Raw genomic sequence first — 16,509 nt, forward strand, 5'->3', positions numbered from 1 at the left:
GATTACGAGTCTACCCCTCTTAACCACTACACCACACTGACTCCTGTGCTTGTGAGTTTCCTCTTGTGCTTGTGAGTTTCCCACCTGCATCTGACTGGCCTCTTTGAGAACTAGAAGGATGCTGGACTTGAAGGGTCTTTAGTCTGATCAAGTAGGACTCTTTTTATTTGTGAATGTTCCTTTCCATCAACTTGAAAATGAAACAAAGGCTACCCTGCCCAAACTGCAGAACCTAGTGCCCATTCACTAGAGAGTGTGCCCCCTCCATATTCAGAAGCGTTTACTTTTGAGTAAATATTCAAAGATTGCATTTAAGTCCACATTGCAATCACTGGGACTAACTCTGAATAAGCATGATTCGCTGATTTGTGTAGTAAGGACGTCTGTGCCTATACAAAGTAAGAATTATACAAAATAATAATTGTACAAAACAGTAATTGTACAATTATGAACATTTAGTTTTTGCTAAAGGGAAAAGCAAGCTCGACTCTGATGAATCACACATGCTGTTCCTGTCAGTTGCACCGCGGTATTTGCTTAGGCAGGATCATAAACGCTCTTACTCAGAAGTAAGCCTCAATGATCTTCTTATAACAGGTCTTGCTCTTTCGTTTTTAGTGCATTTAGGGTCTGCCCCAACGAGGTGGCAAGTTCTGAAACGGCGGTGAGGCAGTTTTTCTGCAGGCTGCATTAATTAAACTACAGTTCAGTGAAAAGCATTCGAGAGTACAGTACTGTATTTGCATCTGTACTGAAGCGGAGGATTTAAGTTCTAAAAAACTACATTTCCCGAAAGAGCTTTCGGTCTCGCGAGAGGAGCTCTTCCCCCGCCCGCGGGAAACCTCGGTCAAAGTTTGCGCAGGCGCTTCTGCTTTCTCTTTCCTTGCTACCGGCTTCAGAGGTGCAGTGATGGTGAGTAGCGCGGACTCTCTCCGTAGGATCCCTTGTAATCCTCTACGGCTGCCGCTCCTAATTAGAAGTGAGCTTGTGATATGTGTCCCGGGGGCGCTTGTGCACAGCCAGGAACATTTATTTATTGGTTGGCTCCTTTCTGTCTTAGCTTTTTTGTGATTTTAACTGCCTCCCCCAATCCCGACTCTACACGGGTTGTTGGTGCGTAGCAGGCCAGTAAAGCGAGCCTCCCCCCTGTAGGTTGAGAAAGACGAGTGTATTGATGAGTTGCACAGCCTTAAACGTTTTGAATCGCATCCTTTATTTCCTTGCAGGAGAAGAACACGAGAGGAGGGCGAGTATGGAGCCACTCCGGCCTGTGCTTTACCAGCCTCTGGTCCCAATTGGAGCAAGTTGGTTGATTTAAAGGGGTCTGTATTTTGGGATGCATATTGTACTGGTTGCAGAAAGTTAAGGGGAAAGAGCAGGGAATTGCAAAAACCATGGATTTGTTTGCATTCCTGCTTGAAATATACATAATGTATTTTTGTATAGGTAAGGTTTGTCGAGCATTCTTTTAAGTACAGTACCAAGAAGTTACAGATCCTATAAGTTCCTCTTCACTCCCTGCCCTCATGTATTTTGTGTGAAGGGTGTGGAGCCCATCCTGGCCCCAATTTCATGTGGTTGGCAAGGAGAGTAGAAAAGAGGATGCAAAGAGAGAAGAGGGTGGTCATCTCTTGGCTGCAGCTTGCTTGTTTTTGATTGCCAGTATGTGGTCCCCAAAGGGACGCGGGTGGCACTGTGGGTTAAACCACAGAGCCTAAGGACTTGCTGATCAGAAGGTTGTCGGTTTGAATCCCCGCGATGGGGTGAGCTCCCGTTGCTCGGTCCCTGCTCCTGCCAACCTAGCAGTTCAAAAGCACGCCAGTGCAAGTAGATAAATAGGTACCGCTCTGGCAAGAAGGTAAACGGTGTTTCCGTGCGCTGCTCTGGTTCGCCAGAAGCGGCTTAGTCATGCCGGCCACATGACCCGGAAGCTGTCTTCGGACAAATGCTGGCTCCCTCGGTCAATAAAGCGAGATGAGTGCTGCAACCCCAGAGTCGGTCACGACTGGACCTAATGGTCAGGGGTCCCTTTACCTTTATGTGGTCCCCAACAAATTATTGTAAGATTTATTTGCAAGATTAATATTCTGCCCTCCCTTCTAAAGGAGCTCAGGTGAGAAAGCAACAAGTGATAAAACTGGTCAAAACAGATGCAGCTAGTAGGTGCTGAAAAAACCACAGAGAGGGTAGCTGTCTAATATTCAAGTGAAGGGAATTTCAAAGAGAAGGTGCCACCACACTAAATGTCCATGTCAGCAGATCTCCCGATAAGATGGGATCTGCAGGAGGCCCTCGCCTGCAGAGAGCAGTGATCCATTGGGTATAGAAGGGGAGACAGTCTGGTCTGATACAGAGTAGGCACACTGAAATTAATGGAGCCAACTTAGTCATGTGTATTATTTTCTGTGGGTCTACTCTGTATCTGGCCAGCACTGGATCCCTACCACCCCTTGAAGTTAAGGGGGGGGGGAAATGCCCACCCCAGGTAGGTTTTGTGCGTTGTCCACTAGATGTCGCCACTAGGAAGAGAAATGAAGTTGCTTTTACCATGTGCATTTTGCCAGAGTTGTCTAGAGCTGAGCTTGTGATGATATAAAGTTATCCCTGTCTGAAAAGGAAATCTTTCTCATTGTGGAGTTGTCGATTCTGAAGCTCAGCTTTAGGGAAATCTGAAAGCCGCAGAATAGCTGAATTGTACCGCTGTCCCTAACCTTGCATTTCTCCTGTTCTCAGGCTGCATGTGACTTTTCAAGCAAACCAGTCAAGAAGACGCAAAGTTTCTTTGTGTTGAGATGTAAACACCTGAGACCACGTCCCTTGAAAAGAAATGAAGCCTGTGTTAGCCACCGTGTAGTTATCTGATTCATATGCACAATGGTAAGCGTGTGCCTGCAGTCTTGTTGGTTGCTTGATTCATTTCTTTATGGTTGCAGGTATAAAATACCATGAGCCTGACTGGTCCGATATGAGACTTTGTCTGAGTTCTGTCTACTCCTGCATGTGACTTCCTCAGAAGAGTGTGTAAACAGTTGCTATTGTGGAATCCAAATTAGTACTTTTGCACACAGAAGGTCCCACGTTCAAGCCACTTAAAAGGACCTTGTTTAATAAATAATGAAATAATAAAGTCTTGCAATGTGCTAAAATGAGGAAGGCTACTAGAATGCGCAGATTCCTATAGGGTTATAGTGAATTTCCTAATGGCAATTGGAATGAATTAATCAAATGTGATTAGTTGTTTACACACTATTTTTTATTATTTTGGGGTGGGTGGGTGACCATCTTTAAATGTCAAAAGATTGCCCTTCCAAATGGTCACTGGCATAGGATGTATCTTGTTAAATCTCCTTCTACCCTTGGTTGCATAAAATACCAAGTGCATTGTCAAGTGTTTGTAGGGATGAGTGGGAGACTTTGACATACCTATCACCATTTTGCAACTCTCTTGATTGCAGGTGAGGGTAGAAATGACCGGAGGTGATTGGGCAGCATACAGCCTTTGCCCAATGCCTTGCTGTGGCCATTTGGAAGGGCAGTAGTTTTCTGCTTGGTCATTTTGGCCCCTGAAAATCCCCACATAGGCAACACATCCCTCTTGACTTGATGCATTCCTGTAGTCATTCAAAAATTCAGTATGTTCCTATGGCCAGTAGCTTTCATTCAGAAATTCAGCACGTCTCTAAAATCTACCCAACGCCAGTCGGAGTAAAAAATGCTGGGCTAGATGTACTGATGATCTGATTCAATATAAGATAGCTTCATGTTGAAATAGTTGTCCTTCATCTCCATGACATTGGTTGTGCAAAGTTGGGATTCCAACAAGCACCCCTAGGACATGTAAAATACTTTCTGGGCTGGATGTTTCTTGCAGAGTGTTAAGTATGCGCGCACACACAAAAATGTAAGGGATTTTTCCCCCCCTGTAAAAGAAGGTGTGCTTTGTCTGCTGGACCACATTGTTTGAATGCTCTGAAGCAAGTAAAGATGAATTCCGCTAATATAGTGGAAATTTGATACTGCTCTTAATGTGCAGATGAACACAATGGCAACAGTTTGGTATGCTGCAGCTAGCAGATTATCATCTAGGGCCATTCCTTGGGAAGAGTGAGGGTCAAACTAAACGTGACTTAGAGCACTTTTTTTAATTCAGGGGTGGTTTGTTTTTTTTGCAACAGCCTACTAATTTTTGTTGACAAAGCAGCCAGGGGTTGCAGAGGAATGCAGATGAGGATTGGGAAAGAGGTTTAACTTTTTCCACCTTGCACTGTTTCCCCAACTTTAAATATTTTTAAAATTGTGACATAATAGCTTTGTGTATAGGGTGGGTTTTTTTTGGGGGGGGGAGTTGGTGGGGGAATTTTCACTTGGAAAATGACATTGGAGGAAAGCATTAACCATCCATGGCCCTGCAATTGTTTTTGTAAACAAAGATGTTGACAGTTGCAAGCGCATGATGCAAAAATGTGCTTAAAGTCACGTCTACTTTCATCTGGAGCTGGACAGACGTGTCAGTGATGAATCCAGTTGGGGAAAGCAGATGGTGGATTAACTGTCAAAGTACTACTGCTCAAATATGTTTTGGAAGACAAGCTTTAGGCCTGATTCAGACACAGCAGTAATCTACGACTTGCTGCTATCCCATGTGAAGATGAGCTGTGGGTTTGCACACTTCCCCTCGCATCCCCATTCTTTTGTGGCACACCTTCCCAACTTTGAACATAATGGGAACTGTGGTTAGTTTAAAAGTAGATGCATCTGATCTCCTTTCAGCAGCAAAAGGAAGAGGGAGGGAGAAGTGTGCAAGCCGAAGACTTGCCATGGCTTGTTTGCATCACTACATTCCCTTGCAATATGTTTGCTGTAGAACTGGAAGTAGGCTTGTTGGTTGAGTAGATTGCAATAAGAAATATATGATACTTTGGTGGTATTTGAAGTTCTTAAAGTGCCCATTAGAATCCTGTTACGTGAACCTTAGTAAGCCAGAAATCCCAGTTATTTGAAATTGTGTGTACAACACCACCCCAACGTATGTTGAGCAGAATAACTTTGTGCCACAAACTGGAATGTCTGGTTTTCTAAATGTCTTGTTTATCCCAGGACTGAAATGAAGCTGCTGGATTCACTAGAATTAAATTTAGGTCTTGATTTAATTCCGCATTGTCCTCATTTTGCCCAGAATAGATGAACTCTCAAAGACAAGATTTTTATCTAATAACAAGCTGAAGCCCTTTCTCTCCAAACTGGACTCTTGTTCCTTTTGAATAATAAATTGTCATGGGGATTGTGATTCAGTTGTTATTCAAGAAAATTGTCTGAAAGCAGTGTGCAAGTTTTAAAAGCAAAATGAAGAAATAAAATTGATATGTTTGGCTCCGCAGGACGCAGACCATTTGCCTCTGGACTCAGAAGTCAGTTTGGAAACAGCTGCTCAGGGTAAGGAGCTCGGGGTAATGCTTATTCATTTGTTTGGCTTCTGACAAATTTGCTAATCCCTTCATGTCACTGGAATGTGAGTTGCCAAGGACCAGACTCCCTCATTTCAGTGAAGCCTGAGAAGTTATGACTGGATGGGGTTTAGGTTTTGGCCTCTAAATCAAGTGTAAATGCTTATTTGTGACATTTTAAGCAATGCAAGTGGTTGGAAATAATACTTGGGTCTTGCTAGTCGAGTTCCACCATTCTGTCCACAACATTACATGACTGAAAAATCCTGGGCAGAACTTGCTTGTTTGATAGAAATGGCAAGGGCTTAAAGGCTACCCTGATTTAATGCCTCAACATTAAGCCAGCAGCCTCCATATTTTAAACACTGTTCCATATTCAGATAATAATGTGACCCAAGCAAAGAATGGGGGAGGTGGACTTGAGGGTGTTGGCCTGGTGTATAATTGGTTGTGTGAGGCAGCCACATAAATTGAGGATCCTCCATGCTACCAGGCAAGGAAAAAACTCCCAGAGCGTCTGGAAAGTATCTCTTTGAAACACAACAATCAAATCCTCTTCAAGGGGGCAAAATCCATCCATCAGCCAACACCAAAGAAATGTTTGCACTTTAAGATCCTTTTTAATTCTTTGGAGAATATGGAAAAATCCTGAACTCTTAAATGGAGGCAGAAGATGCAATTTCATGATCTCAACAGGCGATTGCTGAGAAACCAAGTGAAAACTCATCACACCCTAAACTACATATTTCAGAGCTGGTGCGGTGTAATAGGCAAGGTGCCAAACTAGGTCTGGGGAGACCAAGGTTCAGGTCCTCAACTTGGCCACGAAACTGCCTGGGTTACCTTGGGCTGGTCTCTTTCCCCCCTCACAGGGTTGTTATGAGAAAAAGGCCATGTATGTAGCCTTAGAGGAAAGATTGAATATATTTTAGCCACCACAGGAAAGCAGTTGAAGAAGTTAACAGCTTTTTTGGATCAGTCCTAATGTTGGCTTTTTCATCTGCCACACTCCTCCTAAAAGCCTGTGATGTGATGTTATCCCTGTCTGAAAACTCAGCTATGAGGGAAAATAAATATGCACTGAGGCTTGCCCACTTTGCCATCTCACAGTTGTCTTCAGTAGGAGTGATTTCTTTTGAGATAGGTGTGACCGCTGTATCCTTCCCGCAGCATCGTGATTCAAAATTCATCCGTTGGGCTACATTTTCCAGTAGTTTCTTTCTCTGGCATTGATTTGAGATGGAAGGGTTTCTGAAAGTGGGCCTTTTGCAACGCCAATTCCCTTCTGGAGGCTATTACAGTAGCCACAGGGAACTCCAAAGATGCCAGTCGAAGGGAGAACAATCTTTCGTCTAGTTTTAAAGTTTCTTGAATCTGTTAGAGATTCATATATCTGAAGCTGGTATCAGAGGCAAAGAGCTAATGTATTCTTGACTGGGAACAGGATAGACAAAACTGAATGTTCCTTGTGCCATTATTTTGACATAGATGGAGGAGCCTGCCTGGCCTCCCTGCAGCACTAAAATCATTGGAGCAAAAGAAAATGCCATTTTTCTACTGCCTCTTTTATTGTGTTGTTGACTGGAAGGAGAGGCCTTGACTCAGCAGCACGAGTAATGCCTTGTGTTTGAGAACTCTGGAGAGTTGTTGCCAGACAAAGCACACAACCCTGGGCTTGATATAAGACAGCTTCATATTCAATACTTTTGTCCTGTAAACAAAGTTGATCGGCTTTACAGCGTCGTATCTTCAGGGTCACAGAGCCTTTTCTGCATCTGCTTGTCTGCCATAAAACCCTTGAGTATTGTGGGGGGTTCTGGAGCATAAACTCTTCACGTGGGGTGCTGCTCTAACTGTTGGGCCTCTGTGCCATCCTGAACAAACCACATGCACAAACACCCTCAAACACCCAACATTCCCCTGTGGCTGCACAGGCCGGTAATGATGATGAGCAAATTGTTTTCCTGCGTAGGCGTTCCACCATCACTGATCCTCTCCCTGTGAACCTTCTGATAAGCTGTCACGGTGCCACAGGGTGTCCTGAACATAGTTTGCATCGTCTATGGCTGGGGGAGGGTGGTAAGGGTGGCATTGGTGGGTGGGCGCAACGCTTAAGTACGGCACACTCTTTCCACAGTTATGCATATAGCAAGCGGTTGTTGCTTTCTCATTGGAGAAGAGGCCTTGTTGATCACCTAATTCCCTCTGGTCTTTTACAGGTACAGCTAAGAGGCGAAAAAATGGTGGGGAGAACATAGACCAGTTTTTCCATCATGCAATGATGTCTTTTCCTGCAAGAGGTTGAAGCTTCCTTGGAATCATACAAGCCCTTCAGCCATAATATTATAGGACAGAAGTAGAGGGATCTCTTGTTTTGCCTTGGAACTTTGCCTGCAAGTTGCCTCTCCATTAACTGCAAATGCCCTGGTAAGCAGTGTGTCCCTGCTTTTTTTTTGCTTTTCAAAAAAATCCCCTCTTGGGATATGTTTGTGGTTGTTTCTTTTCTCTCTCCCGCGCCCCCCCCCCCAAGCTTATGTGAAAAAGGAACAGTGACCATTTGCCTGGGGAATAACAAAACCCCTCAGCCCAGGATACAAAGCAGAACAGCCAAGCTTTCTGTTAGGACTCTCACCCGGCAAGTAGGCGGGCGAGTAGAAGACTGTATGCACATCTTTGCAGAGGGAAGAGCGACAGTTTTGTTAAAGCAAATGCCATGCCTGATGCAAACGCCTTGCGGTGATGCCCTGAACATAATCGCTCTTGTTGTGCCATGTGTAGGTGTCTTAAATGTCACATTATTGGCATAGTCTCAGGGCTGTTTATACTAGAGGGTGTAATCGGTTGAGGGATATAAAGCCTAAAACTGTTAACTCTTTATAGACCGCATGCACCACACAAGTGGAGACAGCCTTTTGTAAGGGTAAGAAGTGCTGGTGTCAAGTTAGTAAAGGAGTTTTGGATCTCTCTTTACAGCATCAAAGCAATAGCATGTCACACACATGTTGGCACAGAGAGGGTGACAAAACATCTGTCAGAGAGTGACAGATGAATGTCTGTGGTCAACATGGATGCTGAAGCATTTCTATATGACAGGTATGTCCAAAGACAGTCTCGGGAGCCTAATCCGGCCCCTGTTTCAGTTTATTTCCTAGGGTAAAATCCTTAAAAAGCAACAACTCAACAACTTTAATCCTAAAAGAAGCTCAACAACTTTGGGGTAAAATAATAAAAAAAAAGCTCAACAACTTCAATCCTAAAAAAAGGTCAGCCCCCCACGGCCCTTCATTTCATCAAATCTGGCCCTCTTTGAAAAAGTTTGGACACCACTGCTATATGACATAAACTCAGTTTGAGGGAAATAAGAAGCAAATAGTTTGAGGATGAAACAGGTTTTTTTATTTTAAAAAAAGCAACACATTCCTTGAGGCCATTTAGCTCTGCTTTTGCTGTTAATGTTTAGTGATCTTTTTATGGTTTTGCTGCCTACGTTGAGAAACTTCTGGGTTTTGGTGTTCTTTCACATTGAGCACAAAAAACCTGAAGGGCAAGGTAAAAATGAAGAACCTTTATTTTGCTTCAGGTGCAGCTGTAAGAGAAGAATGCATTTCAAGGACGGAGGAGTTCTTTTTTTATTATGGGTAAGTAAGCTGGACTATTTCTGTTTTCATGACCGAAAATAACTGGTTGAAGGACTCCATTTCATAGCTAACATTTTTTGCAGCTCTTGGTCCTTGACTGTGTCGCCTATTCAGATTTCAATGCTAGACTTTTATGTGGGTCTCTGAAAATACCATTAGCTTTCTTTGCAGCAGTCCTTGATCTCTGGCAGGTCCCCTGTCCCCCTACCTGGGGGGCCTTTCTGGTTTCCTTTTCGGCCTGAAATCATGTAGTGTTTGACCAAGTGCTGCTAGTAACACACTGTACTCAAGTAGCTTGTTGTAGAAATTAAACGGCCTGTTGTGTTAAGCAGTTTTCAGTGGGGATGCTTTGCTTTGGCCCACCACTCGGATTTTACTGGAAGCAAAGCACTTGCTTGCATCTCCAGCCCTTGCATGAGCAGCCCATAAGGATGGTGCTGGCTGCTCCACCTGTTTTCTCTTTCCCCCAAATGAAGAGGTGGAACAGTGTGGCTGCAGCAACATAAACACCTGCGGTAGCAGCAGAGGTTGGACTGGGGTACGAACATAAGAAGCAACCTTGCTGGGTCAGAACCAAGGGCCCATATAGTCTACCAGCAGCCAGTGAGATGCTTCAGGAGGCTCATGCCAGATGTGGGTTGCCTTCCTCTGACCTCTACAAGATATTGCTTTGCTGGCTGTTCACGTTTGAATTAGTTTTCTTGGCAAACAACTGCTGCTATTCCTAGCCTCCTTGAACGTGTCTAAATCAAACTATCCTAAGTCAGTCGGCATTGAGAGAGTGTAGTACAGTGGTACCTCGGGTTAAGAACTTAATTCATTCTGGAGGTCCGTTCTTAGCCTGAAACTGTTCTTAACCTGAGGTACCACTTTAGCTAATGGGGCCTCCCACTGCCGCCACGCGATTTCTGTTCTCATCCTGAAGCAAGTGTGGTGTAGTGGTTAAGAGCAGTAGTCTTGCAATCTGGGGAACCGGGTTCGCAACTCTGCTCCTCCACATGCAGCTGCTGGGTGACCTTGGGCCAGTCACACTTCTTTGAAGTCTCTCAGCCCCACTCACCTCACAGAGTGTTTGTTGTGGGGGAGGAAGGGAAAGGAGAATGTTAGCCGCTTTGAGACTCCTTCGGGTAGTGATAAAGCGGGATAGCAAATCCAAACTCTTCTTCTTCTTAACCCGAGGTACTATTTCTGGGTTAGTGGAGTCTGTAACCTGAAGCATATGTAACCTGAGGTACCACTGTACACCACGTGTTGAAGAAGGCTGCCTTTTTGTTAGCCCTGAACATAATACCAAAGGGCTTCATTGGCTGCTCATGAAGGAAGGAACCCAGCCACAGAGATATGGGGTGAATCCTTTCTGCCCTGCTGCCCATGGGCCTCTATGCAAGCTGCTGGAGCTCATGAGATCAAGTAGTTCCAACACAGCTATTCTGGCCTCGTTCTCTTTTGCCAGCCTTATTCTTTCAGAGCCATCATTTTTTGATTTGTCTCCTCTGCCATCGTTTTATACCTTTTACAGGTGCTGGCTTTTAAGCAGAAGGGCCTGGAAGTGCCGAGCCACCCAGAAGGGGTTTCCCTGCGTTGAGCAAGAAAGCAAACTTGATCAGCAGTGGTGGAAAAGTGCAGTCTGTCTTGGTAGTGAACCAGGCCTTAAAGGAGGAAGCCATGGATTCTAAAGTAGTGTATCCAGTGTAGCTGAGCAGTTAGAAGCTTGGACTTGTCCATGAAGCTCACCAGGTGACCTTGGGCCAGTCACTGCCTCTCAAGTTAACCTACCTCACAGGGATGTCGTGAGGATAAAACGCGGGAGGGATAACCGTGCACTTTTTCCACATCCTTGGAAAAAGAGAAGTAAAATAAGAACAATAATAAAAAACTTTTCCCCAACAAAAAAACAGTTATCCTCATGTTGTGTGATGCTAGTGGGAAAAGTAGTGTTTGTTTTTTGGCCCTAAAGTTCTTTCACCTCTAAAGCAAGCTTTGCATGTTTACTCAAAAGTAAGTCCTACTAGTCTCAATAGTGCTTGCTTTCAGGTATGCATGCATAGGAATTCAACTTTAATTATTAACACTGATAGCAAGGTAGTCATCAGAACTGTTACGTGGCAAGTGGTCTTCAGGCTTCCTCGCCAGAGGGAATCCACATCAAAACCTGTGCATTGCAGAGGGCTCTGGGGCACTTCTCCACTGTGTCCACTGTTCGGGTCAGGCCCTTAGCCAAAGTGTTCCCCAGAAAATACCCCACACTCCCCTGTGGCTGCACAATGCCGGGGAAGATTGATAACGGCAGACAAGTGAGCTTAAGGGAACTTTATCCACTTAATTACAGTAATGAATAGAAGAACATTGATAGCCTCTCCTAGGAACACAGAAGATCACTGTTTTGAACCCTAAATCACTCACAGATTTGGGCACAAGGAGCGGTCAGAAAAGTGATACTCCCTGTTACATGTGGACAAAATTTGTTTGCCGGACTCAAGCCACCCATTTGCCCCTGCTTTTGATAGCAGGAGATGTTGCGGAACAGTTAACACTTCCTAGAGTTTATACTTTCATTTTACAGTCTTCATCTGCTGCTGGTGGTTTAACATTCATACAGTGCCAACAGTTTGTCAAGGATGCTATATCTGGTTGCTTTATCAAAGAAGGAAGTTCAGGCTGTCAACTCTTTCTGGATCAGTTCCTTCCAGTTTGAAGCAGGCAAGAACCACTGATGAGAGATGGAACAAATGTTTGGTCTTGCACCTTGCCAGAAGGCAAGGCTTGTTTCCCACTACTCTAGGGTGGTAAGGCCAAACTAGACCCCTTTCCTCCTAAGACAGCCTAAAGTAGAGCTATTTTTCTGGAATAATAGAATTAGGGAGTTGGAAGGGACCACAAGGGTCTTCTAGTCAAACCCCCTGCAATTCAGGAATCGTGCCCAATGCTATAGGGATTTCTAATTGCAGGGGAGCAGGAAGTAGGATATTAGATAACAGTTGTTTTGTGAGGGGAAAGAGGGTGTCTCCTAACAGTTCTGAGCACCCTTCACAAGGGGAAGCCATGACTGTTGAAAGTTACACAGTGCTTGCTTTAAATGTATACTGCAGATTGGGGAAGTAGGCATTCTTTACAAAACTGCATCCTGCAAAACTGGAATTTTTTTAAAGGGTTTCCCAGGATGTGGTACAAAGCATATCTGTGAACATCTACTGCTCAAAGTTGTCAGTATTGCTCCATACATTTTTTTGGTGGTTTACTGTCTTTCATAAAACTCCATAAAGGCAGTGCCAGTCTGCTTCCTAGATTCAAACGGAGCTGCCCCACCAAAGCCCTCTAGGGCTACACTGCTTGTGTGGTCCAGTGTCCTAGTGGTCAGAAGTTTGACAGGAGGTTGCAGCCTTCTTTCCTCCTAAATAACTTTAATAAAACTGTTTAATGCACAAGAGTCAACATAGCCAGTTTTGCACAGTTTACCACATTTGTAGCCTAAAGAAGTGTAACCCGTATCATCTATGCGATAAATCAGAGGTGCATTTGAAGAGGTGCTCAGGGTGCGAGCCTGAATGCATCCCCATTTATTTCTCAAACATGCATGGATTCTGTTAATGGGCAACAGGAGGACACTATACAACTGACATGGGTTCCTTCCAGATAGGTATTTAATATTGCAACAAGGTCATTCAGATATTGCAAATAATTCTGCAGTACATTGTTGGCAACAGTTTGTCATTTTGGTGCTGGCAGTGCTAGGTGGATGCTGTAGAAGTGCATGTGTTAGCAGTACCTGTTAATACACATGGGAGCATAGGAAGCTGCCCTTTGCTGAGTCAGACCATTGGTCTATCTAGCTCCATATTGTGGTTCTCGGATGAAGGCATCTCAAGTCCTTCCTGGAGATAGAAGGGGTTAAACCCTGGACCTTCCGCCTGCAAGGCGCTGCCACTGAGCCCCAGCCCAGCCTGTCATAAGCATTGTGTATCTTGCTGGTTTGTTGCTGTCAGAGCCTGCTTTTATTTGACTAAAACGCAATGGTCAAACGCACCTGTCAAGAAATTATTTGGATTTCAACATGGAACAAGAAAACCCTAAATCGGGATGGTGTGTTTTGCCATGAAGCATAACCAGCATCATGCTTTGCTGCTGTTCCTTGATTGTAAAGAGGGAGGGTAGTTGGCAAAAGAACTTTGGCTTCAGCCGTGTGCTAGTCGTGGAGTTTCCCTTCCTTGCATGAAAGATAAATGTTAGTCACGTAACCATAAAGACTACTTGTTTCCTCCAATCTAGAACTGCTTTCCTCTGATGGACCAATTTCTACATTTAAAAAGACCTGATTTTGGAAACCACAGAAGATTCAGTAAACATGCCTATGATCAGTCAACTGCTTCCAAGTGCTGTGATCCTGTGTGTACACTTCTTGGGAGTAAGCGCTGTTGAACACAGAGGGACTTGCTTTGGGATCAGGGTGTACAGGGCTGCACTGATCGTTGGGACGCAGCCAGGTTTCCTACAGTATGAAGGAAACATTCAGAGACCCCTTAGCACTGCCAAAGGATCAGTTTGGGACTTAACGGCCCATTACAAAATCTCCACAAAACATGTCCCCCCAAAATCATTTCTCTGATGGAAAAAAGTTCTGACTTCCTATTGTGGCGGAATTGGACCACACTCTTCAGCATCCATTTGAAGAGTTGCTTTGCTGTGGCGGCAGTTTGATGGGGTGGGGTCCCACCTGCATTTTGTAAGGTAACACTTAAATTTGGTACAGGTATATTTGTTGACTTCAGCTGACCAAAACTGCCCTGTGGTATTCGCTTGCATTTCCAGCTTTGGCTGAAAGCCTGGATTTGTGTCTTGCCTGGGTGACCTCTCCTGTCACCTGTGTACAAAGTCTGCACAGGTAGGGGTTTTTCCTCTTCCTTAATGGTTACTTTTGACATTTCCCCTCAGGTATTTCTTCCTTCTCGACCTTCCATTTAACCTGTGTTAATACATGCCCACTCTCAACTTTCACCTTAAGAGTTGCATTGCGTGTTCTATTTTGTTTGGTGTACACAAAACATGCTGCAAAAGCATACTTAAAAGCAGCACGTGAATGCCTCTGGAAAGGGTGCTGCAGAGCTGGCTGTGGCTCCGTGTATACCTTTTCAATGGCAAGTGTGGGCTTGCTGTCGCATCCTGTGCAAAAGGCCCTTCAACTCTCCAAGCAGATTTTTGGGTCTTGCCAACTGGGCTAGTTCCAATGTAAACTGTTGAAGTATTACTTTATATTAGGACTACAGCCCTATTAAAGAAATCTTAGGTGGTTGAAGGTAGGAAACTGAATGTATAAGTTAACTACTTAGAAGTCCTATTGAATTTAACAGGGCTTACTCCCAGATATGGCACTGTGGTTTAGAGGCTTGCCGATCAGAAGGTCGGCGGCTCAAATCCCCGTGGCGGGGTGAGCTCCCGTTGCTTGGTCCCTGCTCCTTCCAACCTAGCAGTTCGAAAGCACGTCAGAGTGCAAATAGATAAATAGGTACCACTCCGGCAGGAAGGTAAACGGCGTTTCCTTGCGCTGCTCTGGTTCGCCAGAAGCAGCTTAGTCATGCTGGCCACATGACCCAAAAGCTGTACGCTTTGGCCAGTAAAGTGAGATGAGTGCCGCAATTCCAGAGTTGTCCGCGACTGGACCTAACAGTCAGGGGTCCCTTTACCTCTTTACTCCAAGATAAGTGGGGTTAATCAGATTTGCAGACTACTAAAGCAATAGTTCTGAAGATTTGTTTTGTTTTGGGAACATTGGTAACTTACTACCTTTTTTAAAAAACACACACACACCATTGCCTTAGTTAACCAGAGGCACCGATTTCATTTATTAATTTAATGAATAGGCTCGATGTTGGAAATCCTGCTTCACATAGCAACTGATCTATAGGGACACAATGTTCAGCATTAGCTGGGGTTTTAGTTTGCGGTGCTGCACCTAATGATTCAATAAAACAGAGGAAGTGGAAATGGGAGCAAGCCTCTTGGAGAAAAACGATGCTACCTATGCTGCTGATGCTGTAGATAACTACTGCTGCTACTTCTACTCAGCACTTCACATCCCATCATATATGTGAAGTATTGGGGCATTTTACATACATCTATCTCTAGAATCCTTACAACAAGCATATAAGTGAGCTCAGTTGCATCGCAGGGGAGTGACTTCCCTTTGGCAAATGGTATGTCCGTAGCAGAAGCAAGACTTGCACCTGGAAATTTCTGGTCACTTATCAGCTGCTGTTACGCTCTCACGAGTGCTTGAGGGCCTCTATAAGACCTTTGAGGAGAGTATTTGCTGCACACTTGAGATACTCTGTCAAAAGCACTGGGGTGTTTATCTGTGTTTTCATGGAATTTCATGGAACAGGTGGCATGTCATCATGACGCCTCTTCTGCAGAGGCTGCCACTCATTCCTCAAACAACACACAGTTTAAAACAGTTTGTTCTCTCCTCCCATCCCCACCAATCCTCTTTGCACCAGCTTGGTCCTGCTTTTTACGCAACCAGCACTGCTTGCTCTGTTTCTCCCCCTACAGCTATTTCCCCCCACCTCACGCCCACATGACAAAAGGAAGACACAAAGGAGAAAAGATCATTCAACATTTATGCAATTATACAAAGTGGGAAAATGTTTCGGATTACATTCCACCTTCCCCCCATTGTGCGCCTGCAACCCTCCGTCTGTCACTAGCCGCTGTAACTTTCCCGGCAGAACAAAACTGACCCGATGCTGATCTCTTGGTTGCTATTTACACTTAATTATCTTACAAACACCAGTGGGAGGTCTGCAAGGTTAACTGGTGTCAATAAGCCCGCTTTCTTTGCTTCTTGGTTGCTAATTGTGGCTTAATTAGCTGGAGAGGGAATCTTACCCCATTGTGCCAGAGGAACGGGAAGTCAAAGGGTCAAGGTGCCCCCATTCTCCACCGGCTGCACCCTCAGTTCCTGCCTCTGGTGTCATTGGCCTCCCTTAGCGCTAAGCCAGGCCACAGTCCAAGCTGGCAAATGTCAGCATGAGAACAGCAGGTCGTCCTACACAAATGTTGTGGGTGTCTGAAAACTCAGAGGTGTGTTGCTGGTGTGTTGCCAGTTGCCTGAATGTGACTTGTCATCAACAAGAAGGTATATGTATTGAAAAAACGAGGAAATGCACGTTTTCACTTACAAAATTCATCGGGGGGCATTCCCATGAGAAGATTTGAGCATTCCCTGTTAACACATGTATACCAAAGGCAAGTGTGTGGCTCTGCGTATGAAATTAATGGAACACCTTAGAACATGGGTAGGCAAACTAAGGCCCAGGGGCCGGATCAGGCCCAATCGCCTTCTAAATCCGGCCCACGGATGGTCCAGGAATCGGTGTGTTTTGACATGAGTAGAATGTGTCCTTTTATTTGAAATGCATCTCTGGGTTATT

The 16,509-nt window shown here is 44.7% G+C and overlaps 1 long non-coding RNA gene across 2 annotated transcripts; it reads left to right on the plus strand.

The window, feature by feature from the left end:
* Window positions 1-791: 791 nt before the first annotated feature.
* Window positions 792-10,977, plus strand: LOC310699596. 2 transcript variants are annotated; one of them, XR_014522136.1, is made up of 8 exons: window positions 792-912; window positions 1,227-1,322; window positions 2,734-2,877; window positions 5,379-5,433; window positions 7,664-7,871; window positions 8,418-8,537; window positions 9,025-9,082; window positions 10,602-10,977. It is a non-coding gene; the product is annotated as an uncharacterized lncRNA (long non-coding RNA). The 2 variants fall into 2 exon arrangements; XR_014522137.1 differs by lacking the exon at window positions 8,418-8,537 and having other exon boundaries at window positions 796-912.
* The last annotated feature ends 5,532 nt before the right edge of the window (window positions 10,978-16,509 follow it).

The sequence above is a fragment of the Podarcis liolepis genome (genome assembly GCF_965112155.1).
Source record: "Podarcis liolepis genome assembly, chromosome: 2".
NCBI lineage: Eukaryota > Metazoa > Chordata > Lepidosauria > Squamata > Lacertidae > Podarcis > Podarcis liolepis.